Below are 15,530 nucleotides of genomic sequence, written 5' to 3'. Positions count from 1 at the left end.
TCAATCTATTATTCAAGCTCTTTGTACTTATAGAAGCATGGTTCAGGCTGCTCTAGTTTACTTTCTTAAGGAGTTTGATGCTCTTTCTTGGAAATCCTTTAGAGTGATAATTTGTGTAGCATAAAATGGAGTTTGATTAGCTAGGAGACTGTTTGCAGGCCTAAGGAGGGTGGTCTTGGTCTTTGATCAACTCTCTTGAGTAGTCAAGCATTGGCTGCTAAGCTTTATTGGCAATGGTGCTCTAGACAACATCAACTTTGGGCTCATATTATCACCCATAAATATTTTTTTGGTGTTGATCCTTGCTCTATTTTTGCACTTCCTCTTGAAGGTCGTGGCTCTTTGGTTTGGCATACTCTAAAGACTAGTGCTATGTTAGTTAAGAGAGGTTTGTTCTAGATTTGTAAGGGAGGATCTGAGGCTTTGTTTTGGTCTAATGCTTGGGATGGATTCCCATCCATATCATCCATGTACCCTCATCTTCAGACTCTCTGTGATTCTTTTCATGCTACTAGATGGGATAAAGTGGCTCATTAGAAGACTCCTTATCAATTAGGACATGTTGTTGGTTATAGATAGAAGCACTCTTCCAATTGGCCTCCTGGAGGCACGAAGGTGGATCGTCAGGACCTTTCTCAGATTTTGGTCTCTAGGAAGTGTTCCTCTTTGCTAGGACTAGATGTTTTGGCTTGGGGAGGTACCTTGTCTGGTACATATCATTTTTTTGTTGGGTATCAAGAGATAACTAGATAATTATTTTGGTAATTATTCTGGGTTTCTGAGGTCCCTTGGTGGAAGCAAGTTTGGAATAAAGTTTCTTGGTCCAAGTGCAATTTTTTCATGTGGCTAGTGGTTCACAACCATTGTCTTACATGGGATAATCTTTGTAAACGTGGATTTCAAGGCCTCTCTTATTGTGTTTTGTGTGATAATGGGGAGAAGTCTATCTCCCATTTGTTCCCATTTGTTCTTCCATTTCTCCATTTCTACTCAATTATGGCACCTTTGGTGGAGTGCTTGGGGTTGCTCTTGTAGGCATGCTTCCTCTTTCCTTGAGTTCTAGGCCCGCTTAGGCAGTGCTCCCTCCAAGTCCTCTCCTCTCCATGTTGCTTGGATTACTGGTCCATCGTTCATTCTTCAGCATATATGGTTGGAGAGGAATCGTTGCATCTTCCAAGATGTTTAGATTGGTGTTATGCATCTTTGGTGGAAGATCTCACATTCTCTTTAGGAAACTATTCAAGTGAAGTGTGCACTAGATGGGGGTATGGATCCGGCTGATCTTGCTATATGTAATTGCCTCAATTTTCATCTTTAGGATGGGGTTTTAGCTCAGTGGTATCAAAGAGTACACAAGAAACCTCGACATCAAAAGAAAGCATGGGTGAATCGGGAGGGGCATTGGACTCCTCCTTATGGAGTTTTGAAAATTAACATTGATGGTTCTTCTCGGGGGAATCCAAGCCCTGCTAGTATTGGGGGAGTGGTTTGTTGTAGTTCTGGTGAAGTTAAATTCTTTTTCTCAGTGCATAAGGCTGACTACACTAACAATCTCATGGAGGCTCAAGCCATTTTATATGTTGTGGAAAAATGTTGTTTGTGGGGATGGCACAAGATTATTTGTGAGTTTGACTCCCAAGTGGTGGTGAACTTTCTTTCCTCATGGGAGCTTGAGGATTTTAGTTGGCAGCTGACCACTATTATTAATTAGACTCTTCTCTTTTGTAGTACCTCTCTTGAGTTCATTAGGTTTACTTACATTCCTCGTGAATGGAACAAAGTTGCTGATTGTTTGGGAAAATGGGCTTTTGGTCATGTTTTGAGCTAGAATATTATGGATAGGGGGCAACTTCCCTTTGAGCTGGTATAAGAATTTGATGAACTTGTTGCTCATGATCGAGTTCCTCGTTGAGCTCTCCTTGTTGTAATCATTTTTGTCTTAATAAATTTTTACCCCTCTTTTTCCCAAAGATGTAATTTAGACCATCAATTTATAACTAGCTATTGACACCTTGTACCCATAAAAGGGCTTTAGTTATTTTTTAACGAATATTGGGAATGGTTGATTTATGTGAGAACAATTAGTGAAATAATTTTTAACTATTGTTCACTTTATGGTTTCCTCTCATATATTGAGATCTTTTTGATATTCTCATAAATGTATGTGAAATTTAGGCCAAAAAAAATTCATTCCTAATTCTAAATCATAAATGAGTGTAAAATATATCATATTTAAAAAAAATCAAATTTGTGTTAATAGTTGGGTACATTTGATCGATTCTTTTGTCTTTGCCTAATAAGTTGAACTTTTTGAGATTCCAAATTAGTTGTGTGTAGTTGTGGATTATTTTAGAAAAAGAATAGACTAAGCTTAGGTTTCACCTCATGATTCCTAATGGATATTCTAGTGTGGAGTCACTAGAAACTCAACCGACTCTAACACTTAATTTATGATCATTTGGTAATCTTCCGAATAGTTTTAGTGGAATAGATGAAAGTTATTTGTAAGCTTTCAAATTTGTCAAAATAATTAATGATATTTAGAAATTTAAAAGTGAAATCATCTACATTTAGTAAACTATCTTATTAATTAGTTTTACCAAAGTTCTTCTAAGATCGCCCTTGTGTAAGCTTCTTTGTAAAGTCAACTTACAAAGAACTCTATGTGAACCTAGTGCATCAAGAATTGATTATCAAGACCTTGAGATGTTAAATTATGCTAAATTAGATTTTTTTTTACAAAGAGACCTAAGATCTTGATTGTAGATTTTAGTTGTGTTATGCTATATGCAAACCACAACAAACACTTATTTGAATTTCACAAGTTTTATCATCAATCGAACATAATATAAAGGTTGTACAATCTCATGGATGAATGTTTTATGAAGGATCTAGTAGAGATTTATTTAAAGGTGTCCCTATCCTTTCAACATATTATACATAGGATGATTGATAATATATTTTTATTTGCCAATGATTCACTATCACTTTTCTCTTGTGTTAGTTTAGGATTTCAATGATCAATTTTAATTCAATTTTAAAAATAATCAATTGAATAAATTTTGTACACAATTTCCATAATCCTTTATATATTTAGAGTTTTGAATAAAATTGAAACATGTATTAACTAATGGTGTTTCATTTTCACAAAATTCCTTTTTATGCAAATTATTTTATGTCATGTGCCCCTTGATTGGATTAGGCAAAGAAATCTCAATTTAATAGATTTGGTAAGAATCTATTTATTTGATTACTTATCTTCTAAAAACTTGAGGTTTTCTACCTTTCAAACAGGAGATAGATATTTGTCAACCCACCTTATAGATTTCATAATTGCAAGTATGTTGGTGTACCAAAACCTATATTTAAAATTCCCTTGAACATAAGTGTCAATTTCTCCACATCCTCAATTTTGCAGAGTATGTTTCTTCACATTAATGAGAGCCTTATTTGAGCTACTTATCATTATGATTGAAAGTAAACACATGTTTAGAAAAAGGAATCTAACTATTTGATAATTTGTGGGACCTTTCTAGGCTACAAAACTCATAACTTCTTATACATGATTTCAATCTATGAAATTCAACCCCATTCTTCAAACTCAAGGCTTTACCCCTTTTAATAGCACATGGAAAAATTTGAGAAGTATTTCATGATAATTAACTTGATATGATCACTCTATTAGACATGGGTCTTAGTTTTCTACATCTTCTATTCAATAGAGTAGGTTGGTTCAAGTGAATGAGCTTCCTTTGAATAAGTTATTAACATGCTTAAATGGAAAATAAATCTCACTAAGAGACATCCTAATTGTACAAGGATATATGCAACTTCCTAAACTAAACTCTAGCCCTTCCTAAATGAGTTCAATCTCAATAGCTTTGATAGACAAGTGAATCTTGAATTCCAATTCTTATGCCTCCATCCCTCACCCATAAGCTCTTTTTATTATATCAAGACATAACATCTAAAAGGATTAGTATTTGACTCCATGTCCATAGTATCCACTCTTCCCTCTCAAGTCAATTTTCAAAAGACCGCCAACTAAATACTAATTGACTCATTGCCAAATGGAAACACAAACCCTCTTGGGAAAAATTTAGGAGGAACATAATCCACTTGTGAAAATCTTAGGATGATGCATAATCTCAACCCATTTTATGAAAGTTCTTTCAAGTTATCCTTCTTTTGGGTAATTAGCTCAAATTTCTATCCCTCTCCCTTTTGACCATTCTAACCCAAGTCAAAAATTATAAAACACACTTTCTAGTTTTGTTTGCATGCTAGCATCAAGTGTCAAGCCCTACAAATTTTACTAGTTATTTTTCTAATTTTGGTAATTGAAGTTGACTCTTATAAGTCTCACAATTTCTATTACTATTGTCCAAATAAATAACATTTAAGTTCATATCAAAGTGATAGCTACCTTTTTTTCATTCGCATTGCCCTCATGAGTTCAAGTGTTATCTCTCTACTCTAACCATTCTCTTTAATTATCAATCTTACCCAATGTCATGCAAGATAAGGTGAAAGATGTCATTCTGATTTTTGTCACCAAGATTCAAATCTCTAATACTTCTACTCAAATTCAATATTCAAATAAATTTTCCATAAAAATAAAGCTTTGAAATATATTTCTAACATAAAGTTTCATTAGAATGATCCACAAAAAAAGCCAATAAATTATGGTAACTAAACAATAAGCATCATAAATTTCCCTTTATCAAGAACCTTTCTCCTAATACTTAACATATAGTATTGGATACATGTGCTATTTACCATGTGAGACAATAATGAATATTGAAGTTTTACCCCTCTATCTTCGTACTAACCTGCTCAGTTTTTTCCCTTCCACAAATAGAACTACTTTATGTACTGTACTCTAAAATTAGTCACCCTTTTTCCTTATAATGTGAGCAGCCACTATGCAACCACATATTTCGTTGGTCATACAAAGGGGACACTTATTTTTATTTTTTCCTTGAGAATTATTAAAAGTTACATTCAATAAACAAAATTCGTGACTAGATAGCCATTACCTATAATGTAAGGCAACAATGATTAATAAATATTGAAGGTTTACTCCTTACCCATCTGCTCGGTTTTCTTTTCTCTTCCATGAACAGAACTATTTATGAATTTTACATGTCTAGTTGTACTTGATTTGGGCTAGTTCATGCAGTCCTACACCTCGACCTTTCATAACATGTTGGCGCAGTCCTGGAATATGAATGTTTGCAAGGTAGTGTTTCCATTCAACCTTCTTAATATCAAATCCAAAAGTCTTTTGTTCGTCCTCTGACAGTTCTTGCCATAATGTCTCCACATTTGAGTTATCAAACCTATGAAGAATCAAAACCCACATTTGCTCTATCAAAGCTGTAAAGAATCAAAACCCTCAAAATTCAACTAAAAAACAATCTTAACCCAAAAAATTTACTTGTATTACAGTCCAGTATTTTGAGAACAATTTACCTTCCTTTATAAAATCCATATGGCTCGTATAACATAGACATATACTGAGTTTGTTCTATATATTTGGCACAAATGTTTCTCTCTCTGTCCGATGTGTTTGGAGCAAACGGGGGAGACCCATTTACCTACACAGTGGTTATAAATCAGCACCATATAATTCTTAGTTGTTGCATGTGATAAATATATGAAGGAATTATTTCATGAACAAAACTAATTCAAACATGATTACAAGAAGCCTACACCAAAATCTTAAAAAATGAGCATAATCTTGTGGCAAAACAATTCAAGACTTATGTAGACTTTAAATGATCAATGTTACTTACAGCCAAGGGAACATTAACGGTACTGCTCCAAGCATGATTGAGAAAACCCTCCATTGTAGAAAAGAAGGCCATTTCCTTTTCCAATTCCACTGGGTTTCCTCTGTTGTCGATGTATGGATTAGTTCTAAAATGGTCAAAAATTACGTCTACAATTTGTTTCAAGCCTATTGGATTTCCAACGGAGGAAGACACATGATAGATCTGAATGCCAGGTCTTCCTGCATGCTTTGCAATGGCTGCCAGTGTTGCATTGGTCACCATATCTACAGGCACCTGTGAAGCATTTAACAGAATTTAAGGAATCCATGGATTCTATTACGAACCAAATACAGCTCAATGAATGGAATGCTTTTGCTCACCAACCAAATAGAATTTAATGAATAGCTTTGGACTTGCATTAAATATCATACGTTAGTTACTCACCAGATCAACAATGGTGTTTGGATCAGCCAACAAGCCACCCAGTTGACCTTTTGCATAGTGTGAAATAATAGGATCCAGCATCCTACATGCATACCATTAGTTGTATAGATTATTACAATTCATTTCAATTAAGTTTATCAGATCTCCACAATTCATATTAGTTGATTATTTTTTCTTTTGAGATTGATTATGTGATAATTTTTTGTATCAACGTTTCAGATCATACTACATGATCCATCATTAGGATACAAAAGAGCAAAAGAATTGGAAATGATAGATCATGTAGTATGCTTCGAAATGTTGATGCTAAAAACTATCACAGAATCGATCCCAGAAAGAAAAATAATCAAGTGATTTTAATTTTTTGTCCAAATATATTGAGAATAGAAAATGATATATTGTTGTAAACCTATGCCCTTCAATCCATCCAGGAAAAGGGCTACTATATGTGCTTTCTACAATACTGGGACGAAGTATGACAACTGGTAAATCTCCCCTGCCATTGGCCAGCAGCACTTCTCCCATGGCTTTGGTGAAACAATATGTGTCTTGCCATCCACTTTCTCTTGCCCTGAAGATACAATAACCTTCATATGGTAAAAGTGTAAAGGAAACCCTAGCAGGGAAAATAGGGTATATGTCAACCCAAAAAACACACAAAGAAGAGTCTACTGTTGTAAAAATGACATTTTGCTCACCTTTCCATGCCTAAGTCTCTCATTCTTTGGGCTACCGTATTTTGAGAGTCTAGAACATTTAAAGGAGATGGATTTTTGGCCTCTAAATCTTCTGCTACTTTTTTAACTAAATCAATTTCAGCTTCAATGTCAATTAGAAGTGGGGATAGTCTTCTGTTGTGGTTGGATTCACTACATTCCATTTGTGAAAGTTTCTCTAGAGCTCGGCCTTGTATTTGCCCATTTGCATAAGCTGCAGCCAAGAAAAATCAAGCCAAATTAAAAGATTTTTTTTACGCAGATACTTGAGAAAACCAAGACAGAGGAAAGAGGGTTTGGAAAATTTATCAACATTTCAGATTGTAAATCAGAAGTCTCCATGTTTCTAATATGGAATGACAGATCATTCTTTTTGTGATGATAAATCATATGATGCGGTCTAAAACATCATTATGAATTGCCATCTAAAACATCATTATGAAATACCACTAAAACACCTTGAACGTATAGAAAAGGTGGGAGGCATATATGTCCCACCTGTTGACATATGCAAGAGAAGCTGAACCCTTTTGCAACGTTTTCCAAACTCCATGAGACGAGAAACTCCTCTTGTGTTCATTTCAAGAGCAAAATCATACCTGCAATATATTTCACATTCAATAAAATTGGGATTTTGCTTCACCTTATGCCAGTAACTAGAGTTATGTTGGCAGGACAAAAAAAATAGTGATCCACAAAAGAAATTGAACTACATAATGCTCCTCGAATACAACCCAAAAAAGTTTGGCCTCCATGAAGTCTACAAAGACCACCTCTGTTTCTAATACTTTATCAAATGTAACATCATATAGTATAATTCCTCGGAAAACAAGCAAATTGAAATTCATTTCTACTCTTTTTAAACATAAAACCAGCTTGTCTGCATTTACTTTTTCCTTTTGTGAAAAATAAAGAACAACCCCACAGTTTTATCTAGGAAAAGTGGAAAATTGATTCCATTGTCTACATTTATTTTTACTTCTTCAAATCTCAGATTTTAAGGTAGGCAGACAGATTCATTTTGATTATGAGAACCTTTCATCAAACGTTGTATTAGCTGCAGAGCTGACTATGATGTCTGTTTCCTTTATGAGCATATCAGCCACATCTTCCTCTATTCCAAGATCATCTCGAGTAATGTCACCTTTTATGGGAACCAAGTGTTGTAGCATGAATTTCTCATATCCATCACCATGTTTCTTCTGCAACTCTTTGAATATCTCCATATTTATTACCTAACAGGACAAGAATATGAGGCATATTCATAAGACAAACATTTCTCTCCACGCAAATTTTGATGTCCAGAAACTTAATATGATAAAGAAAACACTTGAACTCCTTAAAACTAACCAAGGTGCAAGAAAATCTGATCAATACAACAATCTAAAGGAACTCATACATACTTCACAAATCAGCCTATTCAGGGCAAAGGAAGAATCCTCAGCTCTGATTAGAAGAAAGAGCTTTCCCACGTCTGCTTGCATCCTCAATATGCATTCTATCAGTACTGCATGAGAAAAAAGAAGTGCTTTTAATTCATAAAAGTCTAGAGATGGAGTGTCATATACCTTTGACAACAAACCCTGTGGCTCCTGTGATAAGGAAGTTCTTACCCTTTAAAAAATCTAAAATGCCCAGACCTTTGCATGGAGCAATGGTATAGAGTCTGATATTGCAATATCCTTACATTCTTTTTCAATGCTTGACTTCATCAATGCTGAAGCCAATATTTCATGTTTTGCAATTGCCTTGACATGGACTAACCTTCTTCGAGATGCACTTTGGAAGCATATTGAATTCTGTACTCTTGAGCTTTCGTGGGCTGATTGTCTTTTGCACAGAAACAGAGAATTCTTGACAGAGATTAATCTTATCTTCTGCTTTACCTTTTCATGGAAACGGTTAGCAGAACAAATGGAGGAAGAAGGCTTGGCATAAACAACTGTTTGTAATGAATCCATTACAAGCGCAGACCAACTCTAACAGAGATTAGAGTTTGGAGATAACCACATGATAATTTTTTGCCAACGTGCCTCAAATTTATAATGCCTACGTTTAGCTAGAAATTTATTGTTTTGGATAAATTTGGTTCGGAAAGTAATATACTTTTTTTATTCTTATATTTATTAGAATAAAGTCTTATTTGGTACGTTATTAATTGTGGTGGGAAAATGACAAACTAAATTAATGAAGGAAGAGATGTTAGATGTTCTTTTAATTTCTTTTTAATTGATAACTTGGCTCAAATTTGTACTCTAAAAAGTCAGCATCACTATTTTGAAGAGAAGCTTCCAATAAATTCTATAATAGACCATTTTTTGGCTTCATGGGACAGGTCGATCCATACAAATAAACCCTGAAACCCTTTTATAGAACTACACCCTAAGGATCTTCAAAGGTGCATTTCCTTATTCTTGTGCTTTGTTTTTACAAATGTTTTGCTGGTATTAAAAATTTGTGATGAAATTTGTGAGTTTAATGAAAACATAATTAAGTTTTTTGGTAGGATTATTTTTCATTGTGTATGGTTGAAAATAAATTACAATGAACCATATAAATTAAATATATTGTTAAATATAGAATGTTTAGTACTATTTTTTTCTATGTATATTCAACACTCAATATTCGACTGAAAAGATTACTCACTAAGTTTGTAGTATATTATAAAGTGTGTTAAATTATGTGTTGTTTTATCAAAATTCAAACGTGTGGTTTATAGATCACTAATCCTCATTTCATAAGTAGTTTTTCACAAGAGACATATATAGGTCATTACATTCTAGTTAGGCTCACAAGAATGGAGAATTGGAACCTTTTGGATAAATCATCGATCTAATACTGTATCAAATCAAGAAAGCTTAATCCTTCTAATTTCTCTAAGATCAAACCCTCTTAGATTACAACTTCATTTGAAAATCCATTAACAAATTGTTGTGTATGTTACACGAATAGTTTGATCTCTTGAAAAAAGTGCCCATAATCAAATAGACCTGAATTAGAATAAAAATACACAATTTATAATATATATAAACTTTAGCCTTTAGATTTTAAAATAAAAATAAAAATAGCCAATAAAATAAATATAAGAAAGATTGGCATAAACAAACATTCATAATGTATACCATTGGAAGAACACTAATTGTAACAAAGATTAGTGTTTAAAAATGTGCAAAAAGGACTCTGGTTGACCACAGAAAGGGCAACAGGGGTCAAGAACTCCCAGATGCCGCAGCCGGGAGCCCAAAGGCAAGCCCTGGAAAAGAATACACCAAGCAAAATGTGCAATTTGGGGTTTAGTAATGGTGTGCCACACAGTGGAGAACTTATGACTCCAAGTGTGATGCGAGGATTGCAAATGCCAACGTTGGTTGAGCACATCAACCATGGGCAGGTGAGGAACCAACCATTGATAACCTAGCCTAGGTTTATAGCTAGTTACCGGAGTGTCTGGATACCACTTCCAATCTTTCCACCAAGGGCGAGAAGATTGAATGCCCACCTTGTGTAACAAATGTGAAGGCACCACAGAAACTAGAAGATCAAAAGTTTGTCGATCTAGACAAGTGAGCCAGAATTGCACTCTCATGTCTTCCCATGACTGCAAGCTCATAGTAGCTCTAGAGAAAAGATCTTTAGGGGTCCTTATGCCATGTTTTAAAAAAAATGCATAGCACTAGCCCCGTGCACCTTAGCCAGGGGAACACCTTGAATAACAAATAAAGGTGACCACTAGAGATTATGCTAGTTCAAGGAGAGCCCATCTCTGAATCCATTGCCAACCCAACGAAGCCAGGGCTTAACTACTTCCCATGCTTTCCAAATACTCTTGGCAACAAAAGTACCCTGAATTTGAATAGGTTCAAGGGTAACCATTAGGGTTTGAAACCCAATCCCCTTCCAAGCTAGCCGGTGAACCAGAAAGCCTAAAGAAATGCAATGTGTTAACAAAATCTTCTAGGCTTCTTTGTCAGAAAGAGATCAAATCACCCATTTGGCACATAAAGCAGTACCTTGCTTCTGGGTGGATAGCAAGCCTAGGCCATCAGACTCCTTGGCAAGACAGTACGAAATCCTAAGCAACTCTATGAAAGCCCTAGTGAGAAGCGTTTGACACCTAGAGGAAGTCACGTAAAAGGAGCTCAAGTTTGACGTACGAGGCCTTTGAAGGAGCCCAATAGGAAGAATAATAAACATGGGTGGTGGCCAGTACTTTGGAACAAATTTGGAATTTTCCTACTGGGGAAAGAGGTTTGGTCATCCAATACTCCAGCTTCTTCTCTATTATGGCAAGAACCACATTCCAGAGCTCAACAACTAAGGGTTGGAAGGCGGAGGGGATGCCCAAAAAATGAAAAAAATTCCCCATGTTGAACCCATTTCCATTGATATACTCAAGCCAAGCAGGACGAGGAAGGTAAGACTGCCTGTAACAAAGGGTTTTGTGCCACTGAATGGTAGACCCTAAAGCAAGACATAATGTGTCAAGGCATTGCAAAGAGGAAGCAATATTCTCTTCATCCTCAATGAGAATGAGGAAAGAGTCATTTGTAAAATGACCATTCACAAGCTGGTCAGGGGAATCTGGGAGGGAAATACCTCGGACCCTTCTTTGGGAGATGGCATTTGCTAGCAAATACCCAAAACCTTCTACTGCCAATATATATAAAAAGGGCGCCAGTGGGCAACCTTGGAAAATTGATTGATAAAGCCCAAACGCTTGAGACTGACGACCATTAATAGAGATGCAAGTAGAGGCATCTCCAAAGAGCATTTGAATTGACTGCAAAAAGGTAGGGCCAAACCCAAGAGCCTGAAGCATGGCCAGAATGAAAGGCCACTCAATCTTTTTATAAGCTTTGGCAAAATCAATTTTGAGAAAGATGGCCTATTGCTTGGAATGACAAGCCCATTCCATCCCTTCCCACATAGAAATTATATTGTCCAAGATGTAACGTGACTTGATAAAACCCGTTTGTTCAGGGCGAATGATCTGAGGAAGAAGATGACAAATTTTTAGCGAAAGAGCCTTGGCAATGATCTTATAGGAGACGTTAAAAAAAGTGACAGGCCTCCCATTGTAGATGTCTTTAGGGTCACCCACCTTACGTATGAACTTAATATTTCCTTTGTTAATAAAATTAACTAGAGAATAAGAATTGTATACAACAATATAAACCTTATGCAGGTTTGGACCAATCTTATCCCAAAATGCTTTGTAAAATTTACAAGGGAAGCCATCACAACCAGGGGCCTTATCATCTGCCATGGAGAAGACAACTTCCTTGAGGTCCTCTAGAGTGAGCTTCTGCTCACATAATGCATATTGTTCTGGAGCGAGTTTTTTAGGCGTAACAACCAAACAAGCCTACAAGGCTTGGTCCTTGGCCACCGAGGGACCCTGCGTAGTGAAAACTTTTTCATAGTGGTGAACAAAGGCTTGAAGAATATCAAGAAGCTCACAGAGGGTATGGTGACCCTCCTAAATGTGTTTGATCCCCACCACATAGTGGCGTGCCCTCAACGCATTAAAGAATTCCTTGGAAGCTTGATCACCAACCTCCAACCAGTGAAGGCGGGCTTTGAGTTGAGCTCCTCGAGGAGTATAATTATCTGCAACTTGCTTCTAATGGAAAAAGTTGGCAAGCCAAACCTAGAGATCCATATCAAATGGATTCATGGCAAGAGCTTCAGTGGTCGTATGGAGATCTTTGATAGTGGCCTCATAGGATCTCTTGCAGTATGTGGCCAATTGCCTCCCATAAATGCGAAGAAACCTCATAGTACGAGTGATGGCATCATTCCACCACAGAATCTACCTAGAGGATGAGTGGGGCCTAGGTTCAAGGTTCCAAGTTTGTAAAATATGAGTGGGAGTGGGTGGATGGGACAACACAAAAGTATTAAGATAAAACTGAGTTTTACAATTACAAGGAGGGGCAGAATGCTAGGTAATGGAGAAGTGGATGGGAAAATGATCTCTTTTGCCCCTTCCACCCATAACCTTTTTCTTGGTATATGGTTCTTCTAGGTGATAATACTTTGATACCCTTCAAATATGCCCAGATATGGCATGCTTTTAGATTGGAGATCTTATTTACCATTTGGAAATATCGCAATACAGTCATTTATGCTCACAACACACTTGACATTAATGTGGCTATGTACGCTAAAGCATGTATTTATAACAATGTCATGTTATAGATTCAAGTACAAACGAATAAAGTGACTTTGGAGGTGGCTCACTTATAGGAGCTTTTGGCTCATTAGGGAAATGCCCCCTATACAGTTGCTCATGTTCCATTAGATTTGGCCTTTAGTGACTGTACCCCTCCTCGTAGTCATCATCGAGGACATAGTAGTTCTACTTGTTGCTCACACACGCCTCACTCTCAGTAGCACCACTCTCCCAATGGTGGTGCTTTTGGTTGGTGCCACACTTCTAGAGATTTTGGTGGTCGACACCACTCGGACTCACCTCCTCGAAGGTCTAGTTCGGGGTGGTCCCCAATGGCTCCTCTTGCTGCTCCTGCTACCGATTGGTCCTCTACTCACTTAGACCCTAAGTTGGTGTTTCCCCAAATGGACTTAGCCATTTCTCCTCCTAGGCTTGAGGGAGAGAAATATGAAGATAATGCTGTTGCTACTGATGATGGTTGAGCTCCCCCTAAGCCATCTACTCACCCCACCTTTGGGTGGGGCTTTGATGATAAGGATCGTCCTTCTTTAGTTGGCGTTGTGCTGGTAGTATGAGGATTTCTTTGTTTTCTATTGTTTTCTAATTTTTTTTTATGAATAGCTGATTTTCAACCATTGGTCGTATGAACTCGTGGGGTGATCATGTTTCCTCGACCCCTTTTTTTGTGAATATGTAACTTTATTGTATTCTTTTTAATATAAGGAAGGGACTATTCATCAAAAAATGCCTACAAACTCATTATTGCCAACATATGTAAAAATTATCATGCTTATACTTAACCAAATGTCATATATATTTTTTAGAAAGTTTCTCTTAATTAGGTAAGAAATCATATTATCTATGAGGCTTATCATTTTGTCAAAAATATTTGTTAGGTTTTGTAACTCATTATACAATTTTTGCTCTTTTTCTTTTTTTTTGGTGGCGGGGGGAGGGGGGGGGGGGGGGACGCTATATATATATTGTTGGCATAAGTGTCTTGAAGAAAATTTGGTAGACTTAGTTATCAAAAGTGTTGTTATTCATTTGAACACATACAAAGAAACCAAGACTGGTAGAGAGGAACAATCAACAAAACACATTGTTGTGTGACTCTAGTTCGCAAGGGTGATTAAAGAAGAGAAGAAGTGCAGATCCAACAATGGCGATGAAAAAGGTGGTCCACTTAGACAAAGTATGCTAAGTTAAGTTCACATGAGTAGAATGATGCTAAGCAGAAGGGGAAGAAGATAGACCGGTGAGTTGGTTTGGCTGTGTTAGCAAGGTGTATGGAGCAAGATACCCATGACTGCCTAGTCATGTAAAAGGTATGAGTGCACTCAACATTGCATTTAATGGTGATGAGGGAATGGATCAAGGAACAATTGAAAGAATGCCATCAAGGACACATGAAACTCATAACTCCTATACAAACACACTACATCTAACAAGAGTGGTGCACTGTTGTAATAGAAAGACAAGCTAGTGATAGGGGTGAGAATTCAAACTTTGAATTCATAGAATAGGGCTTCCAAGAAAAGCTAGAAGAAAGTATAAAAGGAGGCAAAGATGAAAGAGGAAAGGGTAGATTGCTGAGTGATTAGCTAAAGAGCCAGAACAACTAAGCTAAGTGGAATCTTAAGGTGTAGATGATAGTGATAAGAGTGAAGTCACCTTCAAAGAGCTATTATGTTGAGGAGAAGCAAATAAGCCTGAATAACACAAGGATATCATGTGCAAGAGAAAGGAGAGCCAAGAACATAAGTTATCGAGGTTTGAAGTTGTGGAGTCGAGAGAAGGAAAAGCATAGTTCTAGACAGGTCGAGAGAGATGAAGAATGATCTATTTCAAGCTAAGTGTAGTAGCTACATGTTAGATATTTCCCTATTGTTTACTAATCTTTGCATTAGTAAATATCATCAAGGGTGGACCCTAATAGGCTCTTCGTACAAATCCCCTAATAGGGTGACACATTAACATGTGTCCAGAAGACCTTTAATTAGGCTACTCCCAAGAGGGCAAGCCTTTAACACATATTATCAAAATCACTTAACTAGGTGGCACCTAATAATGTATTTGTAATCTTCTAACAGGGGTAAGCTCTTGAATTAGAACACTTCAGAAGAGTGTAAGCTTTGTGAGGATCGACTCACACACTATGGTTTTTACCCTAGTTGGGTTTCTATGAGATAAATATTATATTATGTGTTGATATTTTCATGTTCTATGTTTTTGCTTAATCTTGACTAGTTAAGTTATAGCCAACACAAACCCATAGATAAGTGTGAAGTGTGATTCAAAGTGAAAAGTCAAAACTAGTGAGTATACTAATTCAACACCCCCCCCCCCACAATATACTGACTTGTGGTAGGACCAACAACTGGTATCATAGCATAGCTCCTTAGGAAATAAGAGTTA

The 15,530-nt window shown here is 36.4% G+C and overlaps 1 pseudogene across 1 annotated transcript; it reads right to left on the bottom strand.

Moving 5' to 3' along the window:
* Window positions 1-4,683: 4,683 nt before the first annotated feature.
* Window positions 4,684-8,898, bottom strand: LOC149577037 (fatty acyl-CoA reductase 2, chloroplastic-like; annotated as a pseudogene). The gene is made up of 10 exons (XR_016355106.1): window positions 8,506-8,898; window positions 8,341-8,444; window positions 7,973-8,172; window positions 7,436-7,536; window positions 6,920-7,151; window positions 6,631-6,792; window positions 6,222-6,303; window positions 5,799-6,071; window positions 5,476-5,600; window positions 4,684-5,342 (listed from the first exon to the last, which is right to left on the bottom strand). The product of XR_016355106.1 is annotated as a fatty acyl-CoA reductase 2, chloroplastic-like (transcript).
* Between the last annotated feature and the right edge of the window lie 6,632 nt (window positions 8,899-15,530).

Source organism: Cupressus sempervirens, chromosome 1, assembly GCF_028749045.1.
Source record: "Cupressus sempervirens isolate cs-2001-9-10 chromosome 1, ASM2874904v1, whole genome shotgun sequence".
Classification (NCBI taxonomy): domain Eukaryota; kingdom Viridiplantae; phylum Streptophyta; class Pinopsida; order Cupressales; family Cupressaceae; genus Cupressus; species Cupressus sempervirens.
This window is presented reverse-complemented; position numbering and strand designations above follow the sequence as displayed.